The sequence below is a fragment of the Corvus cornix genome, chromosome 4 (genome assembly GCF_000738735.6).
Source record: "Corvus cornix cornix isolate S_Up_H32 chromosome 4, ASM73873v5, whole genome shotgun sequence".
NCBI classification, from domain to species: domain Eukaryota; kingdom Metazoa; phylum Chordata; class Aves; order Passeriformes; family Corvidae; genus Corvus; species Corvus cornix.
Window position 1 is genome coordinate 65,044,280 of NC_046334.1, and position 24,394 is coordinate 65,068,673.

Genomic DNA, 24,394 nt, shown 5'->3' on the forward strand with positions numbered 1-24,394 from the left:
CTTTGTCATTTCAGATTGTTTTAGGCAGCAGCAAGAGTGGGGCTGCTGCAAGGGGCAGTGAGCAACGACTCAGGAGGACAAGGTTGATGAGAGAGACAGAGAGAGAGAGAGAGACAGAGAGAGAGAGAGAGAGGTCCTGTTAACAGCTCTGTGACTGTCAGACATGGCAAGGTAATGAGCTAGGTCTGAGGTCCTCCCAGAAATGATTATTGTTGTAGTTACTACATGTTATTCAAGTAGGAAAAAAGCCGTATGCTTAGGAAAAGCACTTATTTATTTCAAATTCTAGAAGTCATATTTAGCTTCCAAACTACAGTCAATTAGTCCTAAAATGTCAGTTATGACTTTTGCATATTTCTGTATTTGACAAACAGTTTCAGATTTTTGAAAATGGTATTTTTGTTCAGTGTTTGCACCTCAGCCTATTTTGAGTCTCTGACAGAGAGCACCTTATCATTCCTTAGCCAACAAAACAATTAATAGTAATGTGCAAACACAGAAAGAAATACTGGCTACCTGAATATCTTCCTTATGCATTACGTTTACTTGTTCTCCTTATGCTCTGTGTACATTTCAAAGGCAGCTTTCAGCTAAACAACTACATCCATGCTTTTCCATGCATGTAAGGAGGATGACATGCAGCAGGTACAAGCTGATATGAGAGAAGTTCAGACCAGGAAAAAGGGAAAATTATTTCATCATGAGGACAGCAGAGGAACAGGCTGACCTCATAGCTGGCCCTGCTTTGAGCAGAAGATTGGACTAGAGACTTCCTGGGGTCCCTTTCAGCCTGAATTATCTTCAATCTTGAGTGCATTCAACTTATGTCACAGAGACAACCCCTCTTCCACCAGCTTTGTGCGATGGACTCACTGTGTGGAGACCAGCAGGGCTTTGGCCTTCTCCAGACTCTCCAGGACCTCCTTGGGAAATGATAGCCAGAAGATATGGCACCAGAAACTCAACAGCACGTTGCTGGGAATCTGCAGCCCCAATCCACCTTGGTACATCTACAGGGGAGCACTTTCAAAGCTACTGATTTTCATGACACATCTAGGAAGATGTGTATGTCTAATATACGTGGACTGAATTATGTTCTGGCGGTGCCTAATTTCCTATTGAATAAATATAAAAAGGTAAAAAGCCTACTTTAAGGAAAACTGGCCTCTCCTCACAGGTTATCTGAGGTGCCAAACTCAACTGATTGCAAAGGGAAATTCAATATTAGGTGGATGGGATTTGCGCTCCCAGACCGCATCTACAACCTTACTGAGGCAGTGCCTACATTAGGCTGTGATTGACTGCTGCCATTCCAGGCAGGAGGATCATGTGAGAGGCAGTGAAGAACACAAACACAGAGTTGATGACCCTAGCAGGGTGCTGCACAGACTCTCTTTGGTGCAGGAAAAGATCCAGGAAAATAGTTCCAACAAGAATTATGCAGAAACCATTCTGAATTTCTCTACCAACACCATAAATAGTGTTTGTAGAAATCTGTTGCTGCAGGAACAGGGACAAAATGGGCCTCCTGTTCTTTCTCAATAAAGCCAGATCTCAGTAGGGCCATTTTGCATAGTGAACCAATTAATCAGCCCAGGCACTAGATCAGACAAATTATTTCGCTCCTGTGAGGAGCTGTCAGCACACTACAATGATGAAACCAGCTAAGTATGTGTGGAACTAACTGGGAAACAAAGTGGTACCTGACCAGAATATGTTTTCCACTCAATAATGCCTGCCTGAATTTAGCCTCTCCAGTCATGCTAAACTTCAAGTCTGGAAAATATGTTGGGAGGAAGAGTAAGTCTGTCCAGTGTAAATTGAAATAGTCAGCAGTCCTCTATGAGTGGCACCAAAATACACAGTGGCTCATCCAGCCATCATTCATGCCAGTCCCGCAGCCTTCAGGAATGGTTGCTGAAAACCTTGTCAATTATTGTGCCATCTCGATTTCTCATTCTTGGGCAGAATAACAGAGAACGACACAGTCACCAGGCTTGCAACACAAACCACCATGATTCTGGTGCAATTCTCAGAAAAGGTGTAGACCACAACAGAGCAGAGGGACTCCTATGCTTGTACTGTAGGACATCCTCAATACAAATGGATGGATGATGATTATCCATAATTTAATCACCCAAATAGCTTGAAAAGTCTGTCACTGGTCACTTGAACCCACTCTTTCCAAGAGGGAATTGCTCCAGTAGAATATTTTTAGAGGACATTTTGAGGTACTTGCTTAACATCTCTAAAGCTTGTTTCAACATTGTGACATTTGAACAATTTGTAGGGATGAAAGCACCCATAATTGTCATTTTGCAAGATGAAGTTGTTTCTTTGATTTTCTAACATCATTCAGTTCATTTTCACAGGCCCTATAGTATGACCCTGTGATTACATTTTTTATTCTTTGATTTAGTGATTCCAATTCTTAGGAGCTTATCAGAAGCTTCACAGAATTCAGCATTTATCTTAAAGATCTTGCTCCCAGGGCAACTGATTACATAAGAAAGTCACATTTTATTCAAAAGAATAAGTTTCTAGTCCTCTGGGTTACAATGCAAATTTAAAACACAGATCTGAAATATCCCAATAGCTTGCAAACTGTAAGATAAATTGGAAGAGTTCTTCTTTCTGTATCTCATTATTTGGAAGTCAGTCTTAAAGTGGAAGACTCTTGTAAATCTTTTAAAATGGCAATTATAGGTGATTTCCTCCATAGAAACTGTTCAGTGTCACACTGAGACAAGTTTTAGAAGTCTGATTCATGATTTTGGAATATTTGAATTTGGTGCTGCCATAATTTGAAATCTGTAAGCATAAACACTTGGAGCTTGTGTTTCCCTAATCAGATACTGAACATTTTATGTGAGAGTATAAAATCTTGAGCCTGTGCTTATATTTATGCTCCCTCAGCTATCTTCCTAAAGAGTAGGCACAGATATTGCAAAGACAGTGTAATTCCACCAGATTAAAAAACCCCCCATCATATGGATTACCTCTTTCACTCAAAGGCATTATGGGGCATCTTGCTTTGTATTGGATTTTGGTGTTCTGCTTTGGATCATGGGCATTTCTAGCATTTTATGTTTTGTAGCTTTGTTACTTTTCTCGCTGTGAAGTCCCTCTTCACAGAATATCATATCTGTATCCACAATGACTGTCTTGTAAATTTGTGGGTTTGGTGGAAGGTATCACTTAATATTCAGAGTGCAATATATTTTTATCCAACAGCTACAGAACAGATATTAATAGAAGACAGAGATAACTCCTGTGAACTGCATGGACGTCAGTTCCTGCTTTCCTTTGCAGACCAAAACCCCAGTCTCTCCAATGGCATTTGTCTAAATGTGCTCTTTGTTGCCTGTGTGGAGCTATGCTGCAAGTCCCAGAACTTTCCCAAGGAAGTGCCACTGCTGGAAAACAGAGCACTCTGGCAGAATGAAGCCTTTTTTTCAGGTCTGCACTGGTGTTGATTCATGCAGCAGCTCCTGGGGCATGCTCAGAGCCAGGTGAAGATCCAATGCAAGGGAGCGCCAGGATGGGGACTGTGTTTCAGCTGATCCTCACACCTTACAGGAGGGGCGTGGAGACCAACAGTGGCTCAGCAGCGTGGGAGGAGGACAACAGGACAAAAATGTCCAGGTTAGACAAGATGTGTACCTATGAAGAGCTAATACTAAAATACAAGAGCTGCATGCTCAGCACCTTCATAAGGTGGTGTTCAGTTCTCTCTACATGGCACAGAATAAAGTGGCTGGCAGGCAAAGGACACTGTCCCACCAGAGCCATGGGTCACCCAATCGAATGGCACAGGGCTGGGTACTCACCTCTTAAGGAAGCAGAGCAATGCTGGTGAAGACTGCCTGGTGAGTTCCACCTCAGATGTCCCCCAGATACAATCCCAAAAGCTAAACTTAGCTGTAGAAGGTGCAAAAGATGCCTAGTCCCACATTGGGTGTCTCTCTGACCCTAACAGACCAGAATGTGAAAGGAATAACAGACCAGATGTGAAAGTGGAATTTCTAGCATAGGATAAATGTCTTCGGTGTTCTTATTTGAAATTTGTTTGTGGTTTGAAGTGTGCTGCACCTCTAGCTGTCTGAAGCTTCTCAAACTGAAAATTCTTGGAAAATGGCAGTTCAGAAACATGTGATGTGATGTGATGCTTGAAAATGAAATGTACTTCTTGGACTGTGAGCCTGCCTAGCAGATCCGACAGGCTTATGTTTCCAAATGTTGAGGAAGATTAATTCTTAACATGCACACCTAGCTGCTTTTCACAAAAACCTGCATGCAATCACAATTCCCTTGTCTTCTAAAGATCATACAGAGTAGATGCAATAGAGAGCAGTATTTTTAATGTATACGCTAATTTAAATTGAGACTTAAATAATGCTATGACAAGCACCACAGAGTGAAAAAGTGGTAAGTATTTTAAAATGAAAGTCCCAATTCATCAGGAACACTCATCAGTGGGATTATTTCCATGCATGAAGTTTGGCATTCACTTAAGTACCTTTTTGGACTTGGGCCAGGGAATAATATTGATTTTGATGAGCTTTCCATTAATGACCCTAAAAGATTAAACGCTTGGGTTTGGGGGTAATCACACAAGTAAACAAATTGTTTTGATTTTCTCTAGAATATCTCATTGGTCCCAAAGGCCAGCTGGTTCAAATTTACTCTTGGAGTAAATGCTCAGTTGCCATTAGATGTCTGTGAGGCAGGAGATGGCATTCTATAAATACTGTATGACCATGACCACAGCGGGGTGATGCTCGTTCCTAAATTGGATCAAGAGAATGCTGATATGTGAAATATGCTCCCTGCTCTCTTTCCTGGCCCCTTCTCCCACTACCCTGGTTCTGCTCCCTCTGATTGCATCGTACCATGCCTTACACCCCTTAATGCCTGGCTAATTTTAGAATCAACGTCATGCCAAAGGCATGGCGATAATCATATATGCACAGACAAAATATGTGAAGCCATGTGGGTTCATAGTGTGCCATCTTCTATGGGCATTTATAACCTGCTTGGAAAGGCTCACTAAGGAAATGACATACGTTACTAATTAGTCTTGTTGCTAATAATAGCAATCTTTGGTTTACAGTGTTAGTTTTTTTAATCTGGAGCAGGTGAGAATCACCCAGGGCCCATGACCTGCGCAGGGCTCATGAAGCAGTTTGAAATGTGTAGTGGAAACATAAGTTGGGATGTGAGTTGACTAAACACCCAAACAAATGCACACTTTGGGTTACTTTTCTGTGAGAGCAGTATGCACACATTCAGTCATTGCTGCCCCTTACTCTGAAACTTGGGAGCGGTGAATGCAGGGGAAGAGTTGGGGCAGCATTGTCTGGAAATTTTCCAACACACTTCCAACACTCATGAGAGTTATTCACCATGGCATTGGAGTAATTTGGGTTGAAAAACAGCAACTGTCTAACCACAACTGAAACAATGCATAATTAGAGGGAAAAAATAATTATCCAGACAAAATTACGAGTAATATTTCAAGGTATGTTCTTCCTTGAGTATGACTGTTGATGCAAGCAGATACCTTATAAATGGGATCCTAAGGGCTGTTCTCTGTGGGGTAACATAGACCTTCTTTGGTATAATCTTGCTAATGCACATGAACACACAAGGTACCCTGGATTTATATCACCTGCCAGTATTCCAAGCTATGATTTTGAGTCTGCCATTAATATCTCTTAGATTTCCTTCTAAAGCATCTTTGACAGTTCTTTTTTAAAAAACTCATTTTCCTGCCTTCTCTATAGGTTTCTGTGACTTACACCTCTAGTTCCCTTCCTTATTCACTAAAATATCTGAAAAATGACAAACTCCCTGCATTTAGTTTCAATTTGGAGTCAAATGCTTGTAACCATATAACACAACATTATTCAATGACAGATGACTTTAGTTGTAGGGGTTGGCTGCCCAAAGGCTGTATTAATTTGCTCATTATAAAAAGAGCTTGACCACTTCTTCCACCTGGCTCGAACAAATATTATATTCCTCATCTACAATAACTCTTCTTTCAACCCTCACCAAAATAATAGGTTATTGTAGCCTTAACCAACCTAGTCATCTCACCTTGCTAATTGTAAGGTTCTTCTACTAGTTTCTATATTAAGTGTGCAGAAGAAGAAAAAAATAGGACAAATATAATTTTATAATGAGATAGATAGAAATCAGAATGTCCTTGGCTGTGACTGCTCTGAGTTATATCCCTATGAAATAAAAGGAAGACTGAATAAAGAAAAGTGAGGTCGTAATAGATACTAAGGTAGGATGTGGCAGGAGACAAAGACTTAGATGGGTGAAGTAAGCATGGATCATGGCTGTATGGAAGCAGGTTGGAAAACTCGGAGAAAGCAGAATTGTATCTTCAGAGGTAAACCTGGTGTGGTTACTCTGGTGAAGGCATTTGAACTCTCTCATTTGATGGCTGTGTATCATGCAGTATCTGCCTCATGGAAGTTTTCATAGTTACAAAACTATAACTTTAGCTCTGTGAATGAAAAGACTGAGGAGACAAAGAACAAAGCCCTTGGTGGTTTGGTGCTAAGCTAATACCAACAGATGGGAGTGCTGCTGAGGGAATGTCATGGATGTGAGGGCACTCTTGATGACAGGAAAATGTAGAACTGAGCTTTGTTTCTCTATGATGCAGTTATAGGGACAGGCCTCCTGTGGTACACACTCATTTCCCACCTGTGTTTAGGACTCCCTCTAGCCTGTAGAAAGGAGGCAGCAGTGGAATTTCAAAACTCCCCCAAATTGCCAGGTCCTTGCATGGAACAGGGAGAAAATTTTCTCAATAATTTAGGGAACTTGAAGGGTCTTAATGGACAGGAACACCTGGAGATGTCATAAAACCTCTCTCTCCTGTAAACAGTGCAAGATGGAAAAGAATTGGCAGTGAGTCAGCAGCCAAGCCAGTGTTAGAAATCCAAGGGCTGTGACTGTAGCAGCAAATCCCTCATCTAAAGAACAGACCAAAGGAAGAAGACAATCAGTTTTCCCAGAACTGATCTGACTGCACTGTTAACTCATATCCAAAAGCAGAGGGTGATGTGAGGAAACAGTCAACAGTCATGTAACAGAAAATCAAAATATGGAGAATTGAATTAGTCAAATTATCAGAGATACAAAGGGAAGAATTATATTGAAAAAGGATGAAGTGGCCAAAAGAAGGAGAGGCAATGATGTGATCAGAACTGCTGGGATCTGTCTGACAGCTCAGAAACAAGTTCTTGACAGTCAGTGATTTGTATCCTAACCAGTAAAGAGGATAACGGTGTCTTCTACACACCAACCATTCACACTTCAGTTATCTGCTTGCGGATACACAGAATTCACAAGTATCAAACGTAGCTGGAGGGAAGGAGAGGGGATCCTTATTCTAATACATGCCGGAGGCATTTTTCTGCCAAAACTAAACAGCCTTAGAATTTCTAAAAACTACAGAAGTTAATCTCCTTACTCAAACTGTTACATCTAATCCAGGAAATTCAGTATTAAACCTCATCTTGACAGTCTAAGAAGAACTGACCACAGAATTAATTTTAGTGATGGCTTTGATACAAATGGTTTTACTTAATTGGATTTCTCATATACAGGCAAAATGAAGCCCAGATGATTAATGTAGTGAACTGATACATATAGTCAATCCCTTAGAGAAGTGTTTTACAAACAAGAACAGTGATAATCCAAATAACTTGGAAAGAAGCATGTGAAAATATGATTGTTAGCTCAAGCTTTTTAAAGATTTGTCTTAAAATGGTCAAAAAAAAATTTATAATCCTGCAGTCAAGAGTCAGAACTTCTGAAAACCGTACTCAGAAACAAAATCAATTAATTAGTCCATTTTTGAATAAACACACAGTTTCAATTGACAATAGAAACAAAAGATCGTTTTAAAAGTTTTGGGGAAAAGATTTTAAAAATCCACTCAGCATACACTAAAAGGGAGGCAAACTGACTAAACTAGACAATCCCAGAATTACAAGAATCATAATTAATGAAGTAAATTTTTACCAAGGCTGCACAGGGCTTGTTCCCATGCTATTATGTGTTCCTATTGCTCATTGGGTGGTGAGGCACTGGCACAGGTTGCCCAGAGAAGCACCTCCACAGAGTGGAGGTATAGAGCAAACATGAAACTGGATGGACAAGACAACTTCACCATTACTGAATGCAAATACTATATTTAGAGTGAGAGACTAAGAAATTTTCACAGCCCAAGATACAGTTCTCTGGTAAACTGACTTGGAAAAGCATTAACAAGCAGCCGTAGCTGTTTAGCCAGCCATGGCCTACGGGCTGATGCAGTGATTAGAAAGGCAAATGGGACTGAATGTCCATGGTGGATGTTGCTTTCTTTGGTGTCCTCTTTTTTGGGGTCTGGAATCCAAGAAAGTGTCAATAAATTTGGGCAGGAATAGTTGACTCAGGATGTGCCTTGGAAAAACAATCACAAGAAAAACCATCTCTGTGACTTATGAAAAAAATGGAAGGTGACTGAGTTGTTTGATCACTGTCTAGCAGAAGTCTTTTAGTTTTTATGGGCAAAGGCGCAGGAGTCCAACTATGAGGAGCTGAGGCCAGACAGCTTCAGAATAGAGGTTTTTACCAGTGATGGAAATTGGCAACTGGGACAGTTTACAAAAAATATGTTCCATATTTCATTGCTTCTTGTCTTTAAAGTCTTTGGATCAAGAGAAAGATTTTTTTTTTTCAAGAAGATAGTCTTTCTGGAACAGAACTCTGAGAAGGCTCACGTCTCACCTTTCGGAAGGTGTTGGCGTAGAAGACTAGGGTCGCAAAATTCTGGCCTTATGAGGCACAAATTTGGAGTCTGGATTTTAATCAAACATGTCTTTGTATGCTCCTGGCTTGGGAACACCTTCATATTATTCCCTCAAATGTTCTCTGTAAAGAAATGTCTAAGAAGGAAAATTAATAGCAAGTAAGCAGATACTGGTTTTGTTAGGATTAACCTAAATCCCGAATTCATTCTTACTGGCTTTCCTGGGGTTTGAGAGATGTCAAGTGACCTTGCTCCATTGAGTCAGTGGCTCAGATTTAAACCAGGATTGCAAAATTAGTGATCAGCCTGTGCTGCTCTGTGCTGCGAGTGTCTGGTTGCAGTTTGTGCCATATGTGCATTCCATTTCAAGGGGGCCTGTGAGAATTTTGAGGACATCTGTTAGCAGTGCTGTCCCACAGGAATGCTCACAAGTCACTTGTGAAACAGCCCATTTTAATTTTGAAAATCCTCTGCTTTGTCTATGAGATAGGGGATTTTCTTTACAGTTTTTCAGGGTTGACTCTGCTGAATCCAACTGCACCAGCTTTGGCACTCAATTCACAACCCAGTGTTTGGAGGAAAATAGTCCGTCTTTACTAGTCAAGATGTCCAATTTACATTTCATTCATTCACTTTCCATTTGTGCTGCCAGGTGTTCTAAGGCCTCGTGATATCTCTAGTCTCCCAAGCAGAATATTTTTTAAGACAGGAAGTATTTGAAATTCATCATTAAAAGGTCTTGTCCACCTTTCACAAACCCCCCTCTCATTTTGACAGACCAGATGTTTCATAGGCTCAGGTTTTAGAGCAGGGTCTTGAAAGGCTCAGGGAACTTCAGCTTGCCTGTATTTTGAAGACGTTTTGAAAGCACAGTATCTCCGATCTCAGCGGAAATATTTGATGATCTCAAACCCAACAACTGCCTCTCACCACAACCCTTGTCTCAAAGTGCCTCGCTACTGACAGCTCTTTAGTGCCCTCTCATGATGATTTGTGTTTGACAGCATAAGAAAGAACGTGCACTTCTGGCTAACTCAAGAGTGATGGTTGATGTGCAAACCTTTGCAGTCCTGCATCATAAGTGACCCTTTGTAGTGAGATTAACACATCTAAAAGTTACAGTCTTACCATTCACCTCCACCCCTGTTATGGGACTAGAGTGCAATGCTCCTGTACAATCCTGCTATAAAAGAGAACTGAAAACCCAGCTGTGTAGGCTTCTGTGTCTGTAATGAGTATCATTTCCATCACCCAAAACTGTCTATGTTTTTGCAGGAGACACAGAAACATAGGGGTGGTGCCCTAAGCCTATGAATGCTGATAACAGTACTTCTGTTGACTTCATCAAGTTTAGTATTTTGTCAGTGACTCAGTCTTTAAAAAAAGAAGGTACCTTGTAAATTGGCAAACACTAGGGAATTAATGGGGAAAGAATACAACAGAAATTGATCTGGCCTTACTCAATTTAGCTATATGAGCCTAAGACTTGGTGGGGGGGGGGGAGTGTGTGTGGGTGTGTGGGTGTGTGTGTATGTGTGTGTGATTGAGCATTAGGCAAAATAAACCCATATCTCTTCTTGAATCTACTTAATTTAAATATTTGTGAGAAGTCAGCTGGTGAGTGGTGCATATCAGAGGTCAATGAAGATCTTCAGGGAAAACAAATGTTTCTTAAAAATATTAAGGTCCTTTTCTGGCTAGTCATGGCGCTGGTGCTGTTGAGGTGCTGAGAATGCATCCATGCATCCATTTAAAAACATTCATCAGAGGTATTTTATATCGAAAAATCAGACAGAGCTCTCAGCAAGCTGATCTAGTGGAAGATGTCCCTGCTCATTGCAGGGGAGTTGGATTAGATGATCCTTAAAGGTCACTTCCAACCCAAAATATTTTATGATTCTATGATCTCTCTTTATACACTGTTGGTCAGTAAAGTTGTATTTCAGACATGAAATGAGTCTTTTGGCCTAAAGAACTTGGGTGGTTAAAGGGTTGGGGTTTTTTTCAGTGAAAATACAAATTGACCTGTCAAAACTCACAAATTAAAAATTTGGTGGAATCTGGATACTTTTTCACAAAGATACAATTTTCTCTTCTGCTCGCTTAATGGATCAGGAAGCTTAGATTTCCTTCACATGAAAAGTTTCCAGAGCATTTTAGCTGCTAAAATAATGTATTTATAACTGTGGTAGAAGTAGTCATCTGTTTCACTACTGGCACTTCTCTGACATTTTTTAATTTGCCAGTATCTCTGGATGAGGAGGAGATATCACAGAAGGAATAATAAAATATGTCTGAATAGTAAAAGACTGTAAGAACTGGCAAAGTTAGCTCCTAACAGAATCATAACCTGAAAAACCCTTATTGTGGCTGTTTTTGTACTATAAGCAAGATACTTTCTGGAAAAGGGCCTTTAGACACATAACATGGTGTAGAGAAAACTGTCTGGGAACAGGAGATACTATGTCTGCAGAATCCTTATAAAAAAATTGAACCTGATACACAACTCAAAGATGACTTAATGGGAAAATAAGCAATCTTGAATAAGGAGATACATATCTTGGAGGTTTTCTAGTCCTTCTAAATTATGGTTCCTCTTTTTAAACAACAGCTTTGTTAATGCTTGGTTCTCAGAATCTTTCAGATGGAAGAAATACAAAAAACTTCAGATGAAGGACCACTGTGCTGCTTATGGGGAATCATGCAATATCCAGCACCACGCAGTGAGCTTGAGGAATTGTAGTGTTAACTCTGCTGCATAGCAGCTCAGAAGGGGTAAGAGTTGAATCACAGCTTGATCCTGCCATCCCACTAGGCTGCAATCCTTTATGGAATAATTGCACATATGTCAATAGGTTTGCAAGGAAGGTATATTCTGTGTGGAGATTTTAACAGAGCAGTGGTTTTGAGAAAGAGCTGCAAGATGTATTTATTCCTAGAAAAGTGACAAAAACTAATTTAAACCAGCTTCAGTTACAAAGCAACTGAAAACAAGGATTCCAAAACTATTGTGCTGGCATTTTGTCTCTGCAACACCGGTGTCACATAAACCTGCAAGTAGCTGCTTAGTGGCACTGTTCTGTGTGGAGCATTTCAAAACCCCACTAAGCAGGACACAGAGCACACCCCAATGGTGGGATCCTCGTCACAGACTTCAGTACATCCAACACATCTCACAGTTCTGTCAATTCTTTAATTCCTTATTAAAAATACTAAGCATCACTCCTATTAATAATATGGTAGAGGAACGTTCATGTACATTCTTTGGCCTGCTGTAACTGATCTTTTGTTTTCTCTTAGGCAATTTCTAGTCCGTGACAATATTTGGTCTCATATACCAGGGTATTTGTTTCCCAGATTGCCTCCTGTGGAGGACTTTGTCCTATGTCTCTTGGAAATCTAAGAAAGTCACATCCACTCTTCAGGCAGTGTATTAAAAAAACTAGTAGATTAGAGACAATTTCCCTTCAGTGAATCCAGACTGAGTCGTCCCCATTCTGTCGTGTTCATCCAACTAAACTTCTGGTTTTGATTAGTTTCAGCCAATGCAGCTGGCACTGGAGAAGGGCTCGCTGGTCCCCCATCCTAGGATCAGCTCTTTCTAAAACACAAATATGACATAAATGAGAGTCAGGGTATTTTTGTTAGCAACTCAGCTCCTCTTTCCTAAAATTCCTCCAGTTCTCCTGGGGTATATACCTTTCATTCCTAGCAGCTTGAGGCTCTTTAGCTTGTTCAACACCTCATGTTTTAACATCTCACTGTCTACGATTTGAGCCTGAAAAAATACATCTGGGGCCAATATTTCCCAGCATTCTCTGTGGTGTAGACTGATATTAATAAATCCTTTAACTCTGCTGTGAAGTTCTTTATGCTCCTAAATACTTCCTTGTTACCTTGCCGCTCTGGGAGTCTCTCAGAGGCTTCCTGTTTCTGCTGGGGTAAAGCTCGACATTGTGAGCTATCTGCTCCTCTGAAAGCACTGTCTCACAAGGTGCATGCCTTTGGATATGTGCCTCCATAGGACTGCATTTCCATTTTCTGATCTTTGGCACTGAGGTACACTGCTGTCCTCACAGCATGCAGCTGAAATAGATACTCCTAAAATGCACAGTGCACATGAAGAACTGGAGCTCCTTAGAAGCCTGAACATGGCCAGGTTCTGCTCTAAAATGAATAAAGAAATCCTTCAGATCCCCAGTCATGGCTTCTTTTGAGTGCTCAGTTACCACAAAATGAAGTGTCAGTCTCTCAGTGGTCATGTGCCAAGATGCCTGGTTTGAGGAAATGCATTCCCTGGAGAAGATATTTCCTTTGAGCTGATAACACTGAGCCAACAATTCCTTTCAAAATTGATCTTGAAATAAATGGCACATTATTTTACAGGCTTTTATCAGTTACAGCTGACAATGAAGCATACCCAAAGGAAACAGCACCACCAGACTGAGCAAGCTTAGTGGTACCACTAAGCCCTGGAGCAGAGCTGGTGGGATATTTGCCCACCTTTGCTAAAGGAAAGTGGATGCAAAACCTTCCCGCCAGTTTGAAAATAATTTCTGTTCTAGCTCCCTTCTTTATGGGTGCACATTTTCCTCTCTGAAGCAGCAAACACTGATTTCAGCAGATGTTATGCAAAATGGAGAGGATGCAGAGTGTGGGAGTTTGTTCAGAAGAGACAGTGCTTATCCCCTTCAGATGCTGAAGGTTTTATGCGGAGCAGCTGGCCTGGCCTCCCTCTGTGAGTGAGACAATAGATGTCTTATTCATCTTACTCTGTCTCTCAGATAGGAATTTATTTGCCCTATGAATATCTGCAGAGTAGCTCTCCACGGCATGGCTCTCCCTAAGCTATCACAACTTGAGGAGAAGCTCAGGCCATGAACCATGCACTGGGGAGAGAGTAGATAACAATTAATGACAGTATTTACAAGGCCAAACCTGTGTAGAATTGGAAGCAGAAGACCATAACAGAAGTGGAGAAAATGTCTTTGGGTGCAGTCCAGGCCATAGGTATTTTCCTGACCCAGTTTTTCCTTTCTAATTATAATTTTTTGTGTTTATATTGTTGGACCAATATGCCACTAAGCTAAACCCTTCCTTCAGCATGTTGTTAGCCTCTGGAAAGGAATTGCTAATGAAGAGCTGCATCCTTGCTTGGATGGAGTAGGAAGTCATGATGGGGGACAATAACTTCAGGCTGATGTTAAAGGACGTTTGCGTTCATACATTGGGCTGGGCTGATGCGCCAGTGCTCGGGGTTGTCTCAGGCATTCAGCTGCCCCAATACCAAGGCCATGGTTGCCGTATCCTTGCTTCAAAAACCCTCCTCAGAGGGATAAATTGGCAGATTCTGGCATTTTCTGACCAAGGTTTTTCCCACAATCTAGTTATTCACAGTACTGAGATCCCACAGCCTGGCCCTTAGCGCCCAGGGCCACGCACTTCTCTGCACTTTTCTAAGAAAGAAACCTGCTCTCGTCTTACTCTTTTCAGTGAATTTCTGCCCCCATTCAATCTGCAGAAGATGGGGAAGTGAGTCTGCTGCAATTGCCATGCTGGCCACAAAGAGGTCACAGACTTACTGTGTCAGCCCATGTCACGCTTCTATTGCTCTGCTTCATGTGCCTTCAAATCCCTCATCTTCACACCTGTCACTTGAGACAGCAGGTAGGAACGTGCACAAATGTTTCTATAAGCAAACCCAGATCAGATTGAAATGTAATTGTGCAACCACTGTGACTTGCCTCTCTATTTTTCAGTGTCTGTAGTTAGATGTGATTTGTGACACTTGGTTTAGGTATACTCTTTTGCATTGATTTAGCATGTCAGCCTTGTATTGATCCCACACTTAGGTCCTGTCATTTGTAGACAGTGCAGACTGTAAGCTTCTCTGCCTGTTTGAGGGCTGACATCCAAATCCTCCGTACATGTCATTGTCCTCCCTCTGTCATGCTCTTATAGTCATTTTCCTGGCTTATATCCTGTCCCAAAGTGTGATTGACTGAAAACCAGGTTCAGTTGATTGTCTGTGTTTCCAGGCTTACTCTTCTTGTGTCTTAAGTGCCTTTACTGATCTCATCCCTCCAGCTTATATTGGCATATGAGAAAACCTGGAGGATTGGTAAATCAGCTGAACTTTGTCTTCCATCAGTCTCCTTGGGCTTGTCCAGGCAATGCTGCACCATGGCAAAATTCTTATTTGTGTTTCAGTGTCTTGTTTCAGATGATGACAAAAGTAATAACTAGTAAGTAAGGTTTGTTGCCATCATGCAACATGATGCTGCCACCATGCAGCATCCTTGAAAATAACCTGGGTGCACCAGCACTCCTCAGTCACAGTGTGAATGGGTTTTGAGCTGCTGTGTCAGACTGGAGCATTGTAAGGATACATGCTGGAAAGGGGGCACCTTCCTGTGTAGGATCACAGAGTCACAGAGTCACAGAGTCAAGGAATGGTTGGGCTTGGAATGGACAACTAGAGGTTCTCTAGTCCAACCTGCCTGCTCAAGCAGGGACCCTGAGAACAGGTCACTCACGATTGTGTCCCGGCAGCTTTAGAAAATCTCCAGAGATGGAAACTCCACAGCTCCTCTGGGCAACCTGTTCCAGTGCTTAGTCGCCCTTACAGTAAAGAAGTTCTTCCTCACTTTCAGGAGGAACTTCTGTGTTCCAGTTTCACACATTGCCTCTCGTCCTATTGTTTGGCACCACCATGAAGAACCTGGCTCCATCCTCTTGACACCCTCCCTTCAGGTCCTTATGGACATGGATAGGGTCCTCTCTGAGTCTTCTCTTCTCAAGGCTGAACAAGATTCCAGGATGAGCCTTCCATCATATTTTCAGTGGCTGAGGTGAGGTATTTAGAGCATCAGAATGAAATGAAATGAAATGAAATGAAATGAAACAGCATGTTGCTAATACCATTTAGCATTATACTGGATTTAAATAATCTTTCTGGGGGAAAGAACACATTTTTTACTTTATTTGAAGTGAACCAAGAAAGCTAACTAATTCTTTACATTTCAAGGCACCTTTCTGATCCATTGTTCTATTCAAACTGAGCTTTAAAATCTCATTACTTCTCTAGCTGCTCTATTAAACTCTCCCTTTGCTTGTCATGCTTTTGTGCAACACAGTGGATCTCAAAAAACCTGATTTAATTACATTTTAGAAGAAGACCCACGTTGCAACCACAGAGCTTCCACCCTCACATAGCCCCTAGTCAGCTCCCAGGATGGGAATATTACCTTTTACATCTGCAATGTAGTTCCATGAAGGAAAAAATTAAACAGAAACCCCTCTCTGCTAAATATAGCAGTGAACATTCCCCTTGGTTGCTGCAATAATGATGAAGTTGTATTTTTATCTAATTAGCAGGTTGATCCTCAGAACTGACCTTCAAAGATATACAAGGTTCAAACTCTGTTGCACAGATAATGAATTGAAAAATAACACAAACCAAACATTTATAAATCACTTCTTTCTTTACTCACCAAACTCTCTTACCTAATCTGTGGGGTGAGAGGGCACAAGTGTCTTCCACTTGACAAATGCAAGTAGGTTTACAGCAGGGACGGTGAATTGACTATAAGAGAGTTATCACCAGAGATAAGCTGAGATATGATCACTATCAGGGAGCTACGAGAGAGCTGGAGAAGAACTTTTCAAGAGGGCATGTAGTGATAGGAGAAGGGGGAATGGCTTTGAACTGAAAGAAGGAAGGTTTAGCTTCGGTATTAGGAAGAAATACTTTACTGTGAGGGTGGTGAGACACTGGAGTAGGTTGCCCAAAGAAGTTGCAGATGCCTCATCCCTGGAAGTGTTCAAGGCCAGGTTGGAGGGAGCTCTGAGCACCGTGGTCTAGTGGAAGGTGTCCCTGCTCACGGCAGGAGGGTTGGAATGAGGTGATCTTTAACCCCATCTAACCTGAACCATTCTGTGATTCTGTGATTCTCTGTGGGAAATGGCACAAGACCTTACATACTCTTTTTCTCATCCTTGGATCTAGCTCAGTTTTGTTCCACTCCAGAGACTATGTACAAAAGTACTTAAAATGCAATGGTGATTCAGATATCAGGCATTTGACTGCATTTTTTGTGATCTTTGCTTCCGTACCAGAAAATTCACATCCCTTCCAACATGAACACTCTCCTGTTCTCCTTCCAGTGTCTCCTTTGCTTTGCTACTCAGTATATAATGGTATTTATTCATGTGGTCCTGCTCAGCCTCTCCTGGCAGTGACACTTCCCTAGCAGTGTGACTTAGCAGGTGACTTATTTCTGCAGCTTCCAGTCACAGCCTCTCACAGTCCTGCCCAGGTGGAACTGGCCAGCATTCAGGGAATTTCATTATTTTTCTTGGGGAAACAAAAGATTTGTAATGAAAAAATGAGGAGTTACTAAGATTTCTTTTCCTTTTTGCAGAAAAATATGTTTATTTAGCCACAAATTTGCCTATTGACGTGTTAAGCACTTAGTAAATCAGACTTTGCAATAATGTTTTTGATAAAAGTATCCATGGAAGTAGTTCAAGGTCCTTGCAAACCTTGGTATGCTTCATATCTTTCCAAAAGGAAGAAAAATATGAATTTTTTCTCCTCTCTGAGATATTAATTTTTCCAGCAGGTCTGCTCTGCTGACAGTACAACTCCTTTGTTCCTGCTCAGTCCTGCTTTCTCTGCAGCCAATGCAAAGATCTTCCCTTCCTCTCCTATTGAGAGAGATCACAGTTGATTTGTGTTTAATCCAACAACTAATTACCTCAAAATTGAAGCTGTATAAGCACAGTCAATGGCACCATGAGGCATTTATGTGTCTAAGTAATGAGCTAAACAGCAATGCCCATGCTGTTTCCACTCCTCATCATCTCCTTAGCAGGGATTGTATCAAGTGCTTGCAGACATTATATGTCAAGACATTCACAGTATGCCAGGATTGTAGCCCCCAGTTCATTCTTTGTAACTTTAGCCTGTCTGAAACATTTGCAGCTTGTCTGAAAGTCTAGCCAGCCACTCACAGTCAGGATGTGACTGGCCTTTAGCCACTGTCTTTCCTGAACTCCTGGGTGCATACACCCTCTTCACCTGTGTGCCACTGGCACTGTGTCCCTACAGCCAAAGCTGGCCTCGGCTGCAAAACCACAGGTTCACACAATATTTTGTGAGACTAGTAAGAGCTGGTGAGACCTTGGTTGTATATGTTCCTGTTCCTGCTCTGTCCAGCATCCCTGCCTGTCTTATTTACAGTCAAGGGGAGGATTGTGATACCTCTGCCAGCCCCAGTGTGCTATCAGTGGTGCCACAAGCAGATGCTGTGGAACCCTTCCCACTTCAGGCAGCCTTGGGTCAAGCTCAGACCCGGCTGCTGGCTACATCAGCCTCAGCCTGTTTGCAGGATCAGTGCCCCATTCCTGTCCAATTTGTCTTGTGGAGGGCTTCTGGCACTGCCAATCCTCCCTCAGTGCCCACAGGGCCAGCTCGGAGCAAGGCTCCCCTTGTTCTGGGTTTGACCTTCAGTGCTGGTTGTTTGCAGATGTGTTTAACGTTTTCTTATGTGTAAACTGCAGATACATTTAGAACCTTTGCCTGACCCTCAGCTGTCCTGGATGAGAAGGGGGGGGTATCACCACATCCCTGGGCACAATGTCAAGAGAGATTGCAGATTCCTGATAAAGCTTCTTTGCACCAACTATGCAGTTCTGTCTTGGGATAATTGCTCTGCCCACAGACCGTGTTACAATTTCTAACACTGAGAAACTCTGCTGCTGAGGGTACAGGAAGTTTGAAAAACAGTGGCTGTGAAATGGGGTGGCCTCTGCTTATGCAGGGCCTGTGCAGGGCCCAAAATTTCCTCAGGAGCTGCAACACCCTGTGAATATGCTCACCTGGGAGCTGGTACCACAGGCTGAGCAGTTCCTTAGGGCTGAAATTAGTAAATCTACAATTTCCCCTTGGTTATGACCTCTTGTAAGTAATTTCAAGCTAAGAAGTGTTTGTGCAACACTGCAGGCCTTCACCTTAGCACAGACATGTCCTCAGACATGAAAACCCTGGGACTTCAGTTACAAGATCTGACCGCAATTAGGAGGGGAGCAGCAAGGTGCTGCTGACATCCAGGGAGAGATTTATGTCCTGGGATTTTGTGCACATCTCACACTGCAAAACCTCAGGCAACGAGTGACAGTCTTGCTGTTTAAGAGGGGAAAGAGGACAATCCCACTTAATAAATGGCACAGAAGTGTGACGATTCAGAAAGGCTAATTCTTCCAGACTAAGAAAATTATAAGCAAATTATAAGCAAACAGGGGGAAAGGCAAAGGCAGAAGGCTAACAGAAAGCAACAATTTTTCAAATCAAAATAATCACATTCCCACAATCGATAAAGAAGACGACATTGGCTAAAATCCCTTCCAGTTTCTGTGGCAAAGGGAAGGCTCCAATCAGAAAAAGAAAAGCATCATATGACAGAGAGAGAGAGGGGAAGCAGATCAGAGCTGATAAAAATGCAAAATTCTGGAGCCTAGAAAATTAGTAATGTGTGATAAAAATATCAGGGAAAATAAGGACTTTTAAATAATATTACTGATGCCATGAAGATTTTTTGCATTTTCTTTTATACCCCTGTTATACCTTTTTTACAACTTCTGTATTCTTAGTGCTTTTTGCCTACATTCTTGGACTTGTTTGTCAAGCTGGGAGACTAAACATTTTAGAGGTTTTGTAGGTAGGGGTTAGTGTGCCCCAGACCCCAAGGTCCTCTCCAGAACACATTTTGTAAACTAAGATAGAACCATCCAGGAGAAGGCTCCTTGGGGAGGGGGCTCATTCAAGCCTCTCACTGGGGAATTTTTGAAAGATATGCTAATTAGTAAGACCTATAATGTTATACCAGATCTTTTGGGGGGGCATTGCGGGGTGCATTTCTCTGCATTTGACCTGGACATGTGCACCTAAGGATCCTTAAAATAAATACAAAGGTTAAATCCCTTTTTCCCTTCTAACCATGTTTGACTCTTGATTTTAAGACCAGGAAAAGGCATCAGTTGCTGGCGACCACGAAGGGACAACTAAAGACCTTCTTCCATTGGACCAGAGGATACAAATCCCATAATACAGAAGCATACAATGTCAGGAAGGTGATTCTTCCAGTCCCTTTTCCCAATTAAGCTCCAGGGGAGATGGAAGGAAAGACATGCCAGAGTACTTCCACTTCTGTCATGCTGCAGCACCATGAAGAAGAGTTTCCATCCTCTTGCCTTGCTGTACACATGAACCATGGAGGCTTCCTTTGCTTTGGTCCCTGCTGAACTTTTGCTGCTTTCACCTAGGCCAGCAGTGAACAACAGATTTCCCCACAGAGGGACACACACAGTCCCCTTGGGGGATGAGAGCTTGCCATTTACATCCTCTACAAGAGACCTGTTCTCCTTTGAACACAGACAGGCTGAGGTCTTGACTGTGTTTTGACAACATGGCATTTTTCTTGTTAGTCTGCCATGCCCTTTGTCTACCAGCCACATTCATACAGGCAGTGGACAGTAGCTGTAAGACATAAGCAGCATCGAGACTTTCATCTGCATGGTTGCCTTTAGTTATGTCCCACTCAGCCTCTCATGAAATGCTTTGGAGCACTTTTATGGAGTCTAAGTTTGCCAAAACATGGATGGTTATTAAAGTTATTTATTTGAAATAAGGCTTTTGTTTCCTTTTTGCTTCCCATGTCAGAATGTGCCTAAATGACCTTCCCTTCTCCATTACACACTTTTAATCTGACAACGGGGTGAAGGGCTTTGTGGTTCTGCTACATTAGTCTCATATCATCTGTGTGTGTGCAGAAACAAGGCACAGCAGGGCTATGGACAATTATGCATTTAAAAATCAAACAGCCTGGTAGGTGTTTTCCAAACCTTCAGTTCCTGCAGGAGGCACTGCCCACTAACAAGGTCTCCACAGTTCTTGGCCCAAGGCTCTGCAGACAGTCAGTGACAGGCCCAGGCCTGCAAAAATCCCCTTCCTCGGTGAAGGATAAGGCAGCCCCAGGGAATTTCTTATTCACAGGTTAGATGCATGAATTACCATGATAGTGACATTCTCTGATGGCCTTCAGCTGAGGGCCAAAGTCACCAGCCATGTTTCCAGTGCTCATTTGTGGCCATTTGTGGCATCTCCCTTTTCCCTGGAGGCTGAGTCCAGTGCTGGTCAGGGTGGCCTCACACCTCCTCCTGCCCAGCAGGCTCTGAGTGCCCAAAGCCAGGCAGGTGGCCTGGCAGGTCCTTGCAGGGTGTGACACATCCCAACAGCACCTGGCTCTACCAGCACCCATACTAACCCTTCCAACCCCCACAGACATGATTTGAAAGCCTCTTGCTGGTTTTGCTGGAAGTTTGATTTAACTTTTTGCCATGTTTCTCCCTGCAACACACCAAAGAACTCCTCTGTGAACAGTCAAGCTTGGCTCTATCTTATTTTTTCTCGCCTTTTGGAAAGAGAGAAAGGGCATCAGAAGCTGAAATTTTCACACCAGATCCATTGCTTATCTGCTCTATGTAACAGGCCGTTGGATATTGGATCAGCTCCTGATAATACATGAAGAGATTTCCCACCCCACATCTGAAAGGTTCTTGGGATGACTCATCTGCCTCCTTCTCAGGTGCTGTGAGTGCAGCTATAATATAAACCAGCTGTGTCCTAGTTTGGAAAAATATCCATCCGTGTTGTTGAGGAATAACTGTGACTGGAAATACCTTAAAATAGCTGAAGTAATCAATTTCATTTGTAGGCTGCAGCAAACTGCTGTTCCAGAATGGGCCGCACTTAGTGGGCACCACGTTATCCTGTGAACAGGATTTATTGCTATGGATATAAAAAACAGGGAAGCTGTTCTTAAAACATCTTCTTCCAAGGCATGTCTTTGCCTAAAACTATAGAAAATGCAAGATGTATTGGGCAGCACATTGGAAAGGTCCAAGGAAGGGAAACCAAGGAAGACTGAATCCAAAGTGCCATTAATGGTTGTTGGAAGTAAATCCCAGAGAAGGAAACTTTCGGTCTCTTTTCAGATGCGTCAAAGAAAGCTGGAGATATGAACAAGGCTCTATGTGCTCTTCCCTGCGTTTTGGAAAGCAGGAACTCCTCCACCTGTCAATAGACTGAACTGTATCAGGGGGGGCACCCATCACCTGTGCCTCCTCCTGCCTGGTAACACACCACAGCACTGAAACAAAGCTGTTGGCCAAAGCTTCTCTGGGACATAGAGCCACCCAAATGTATGCAAGGTCAAAAAGCTGCTTGTTCACCTGCTGAGTGCTCCTGAAGACTTTACAATCCTTTTGACAGGAGCTAAGCCTATGATGCTAGACAGGAGAGCTGTCCCATGTGCAGGACCACAGGTGACCCACCAGCATTCCTCTTAAGCCAACAAAAAGACTTCCAGTTATTTCAATACTTAATTCAACAATTTTCAAGTACCCTGATGAGAAAAACTTTTCTCACATTGTCCTAAAAATCTGAAAAGGATACTTGAAGTAAAAAGTCAAGCAATATTATGGAACCTGACAAGACATCATGAGTGCTGCTCGTTTTTTTCCTGGTAGCAGAAGTCATGTAAAGAGGGATATTTGCACTCTATATTCACAGGGTTGCTTCCATGTTTGCTGAAGACAAACTGATGTAAGCTTATTCCATCCCCACTCCTGAGACATGAAACAAATATTCAGAGGCAGAGGGAACTTAAACAACCCTTGCTGTACATGTGCATAGAGATATTCTCTGGGGTTACTTGTAGGAGAAGCTTAACAAAGCCTGGTCCGAAGAGTCTGCCCATGGCCAAGCTAGTGAGGACTTTGTACAGCTCCCTACAGCATTTGAGCAGACGGGTGAAAAATTTCTGGAAATTCTGAGCCAGAGACTCTCGTCTCCCTCTCTCTCTGAGTCTGAAAAGTCAGTACTTCCTTCTAATTAATTGTGTCTGTATAAATTAATGAAGGTGGTATGGTAAGGGAAGTATTTTGTGAAAGAGATAAAGTGAGTCAACAGCAAAGAAGTGTTTTCAATGTAATCCTCTTTCATTTACAGATCCTACATCCATCCTATTGAGAGGGGCTTGAACCCCATGGACATGGAAAGCTTCACGACTGCTGCTCACCACTGACTGCTGGCAAAATTCCACCACAGCATTTTCCTATCAAGGAGAGATGCCTGACCCCACTACCAAGCCTGGGTCAGAAGGAAGAGTGAAACTGAAAACAGACCTTGTTTTTGCCCTTTGTGTAGCTTAGGACAGGTATAAATGAAACTCAGGTACTCAAGCTCCATCCAGGGCTCCCCACATCATTCAGCCCCACTCACACTGCAGCAGACCTTTCAGGGCACAGGAAATACAATTGGCATCACAGCATCTCTTTCTAACCAGTATCATTGGAAACAAGATTTACTATTGCTTTACTCCTTTGTCCTACCATAGATTTAAAAATAACACATTTTATTTGCCATAGGAGTGTAAAGGACAAAGATTTTTCATTTACATGAACATTTGGAGAGCTTTCAGAGCAAACACAAAATCCAATTTACTTCCAATTTTTCAGCTACCAAAAAAAAGCCCCCAAACCAAAATGAGATATACCAAGGGCTGGCAACTGATGAAAGGAATTACAGCAGTCCACAGTGTAAGCAAAACAAGAGGCACTGCTCACCTTGTTGATACAGAAATGACAGGCCAGACCAAGGCTTGCACTCAGACTTGCATCATACCCACACTTTAGGGATGAGAGCCAGTGCTCTGCTGTTTTAGGAGGTTAGAGATGCTCCTGGGCATCCTGCATCAGGCTGGGCAGTGGCTGCTGCACAAATCTTGTCCTCCTGGTAAGTAACTTGCGTGGACCAAAACAAAAGCATTTTCAGAGGGATTTGGTCTCATCAGTTTTCCTACCTGGTTCCATTTCAGATGATCTTGTGGCTTTGTCTACTCCTTTCTCTATTCCATTTTTGGGTACACATGATTTTTTTTCTATAATCTGTTGTCTGGTGCATTATTCTGAACCTCAGCCATGTAGATATCACATTTCCTTTTTCTAAACCTCCTGACACTGCTGACTGCTCCTGTTTGCACCTAATCCTGTAATTACATCAGAAATGTGTTGGTTCCTTGAACACACGTGGAAACTGTGTCATTCTCTGTGTGCCACTCACATAGCAATTAAAATTTTGCATTTTCCTCCAACCAGATTATGGTACTAATTTCTTTATGCATAAAGCACCTTTTTTATTGCTATTGTTTTTGTAGATGCCCTTTGCATATTAGGATCATTTTTTAATAACTGGACGAGAAAATTGTCGACCACCACAAAGATAGGAAAAGGCAGACAGAAAACTAGTAGAGATTAGGGGAGATTTGGAAGGTTTCCAGAGCAAAGCTGGGAATTTGATGACTCACAGAAGAGGTGACAAAGGTGAGTGGTGAAGAGGAAGGTTGTTTTTCCCTTAGGGCTGCCTTCCTGTGTTGACTTTGACATGCATGCATGGGATGACTGAGCCCTGGCTGCTCACTGTGCCTCTCTGAAATGCAGTGGTGTGGCAGC

The 24,394-nt window shown here is 42.2% G+C and overlaps 1 long non-coding RNA gene across 1 annotated transcript; it reads left to right on the plus strand.

The window, feature by feature from the left end:
• The first annotated feature begins 3,238 nt into the window (after window positions 1-3,238).
• Window positions 3,239-24,039, plus strand: LOC109144895. The gene is made up of 2 exons (XR_002045941.1): window positions 3,239-3,869; window positions 22,893-24,039. It is a non-coding gene; the product is annotated as an uncharacterized LOC109144895 (long non-coding RNA).
• The last annotated feature ends 355 nt before the right edge of the window (window positions 24,040-24,394 follow it).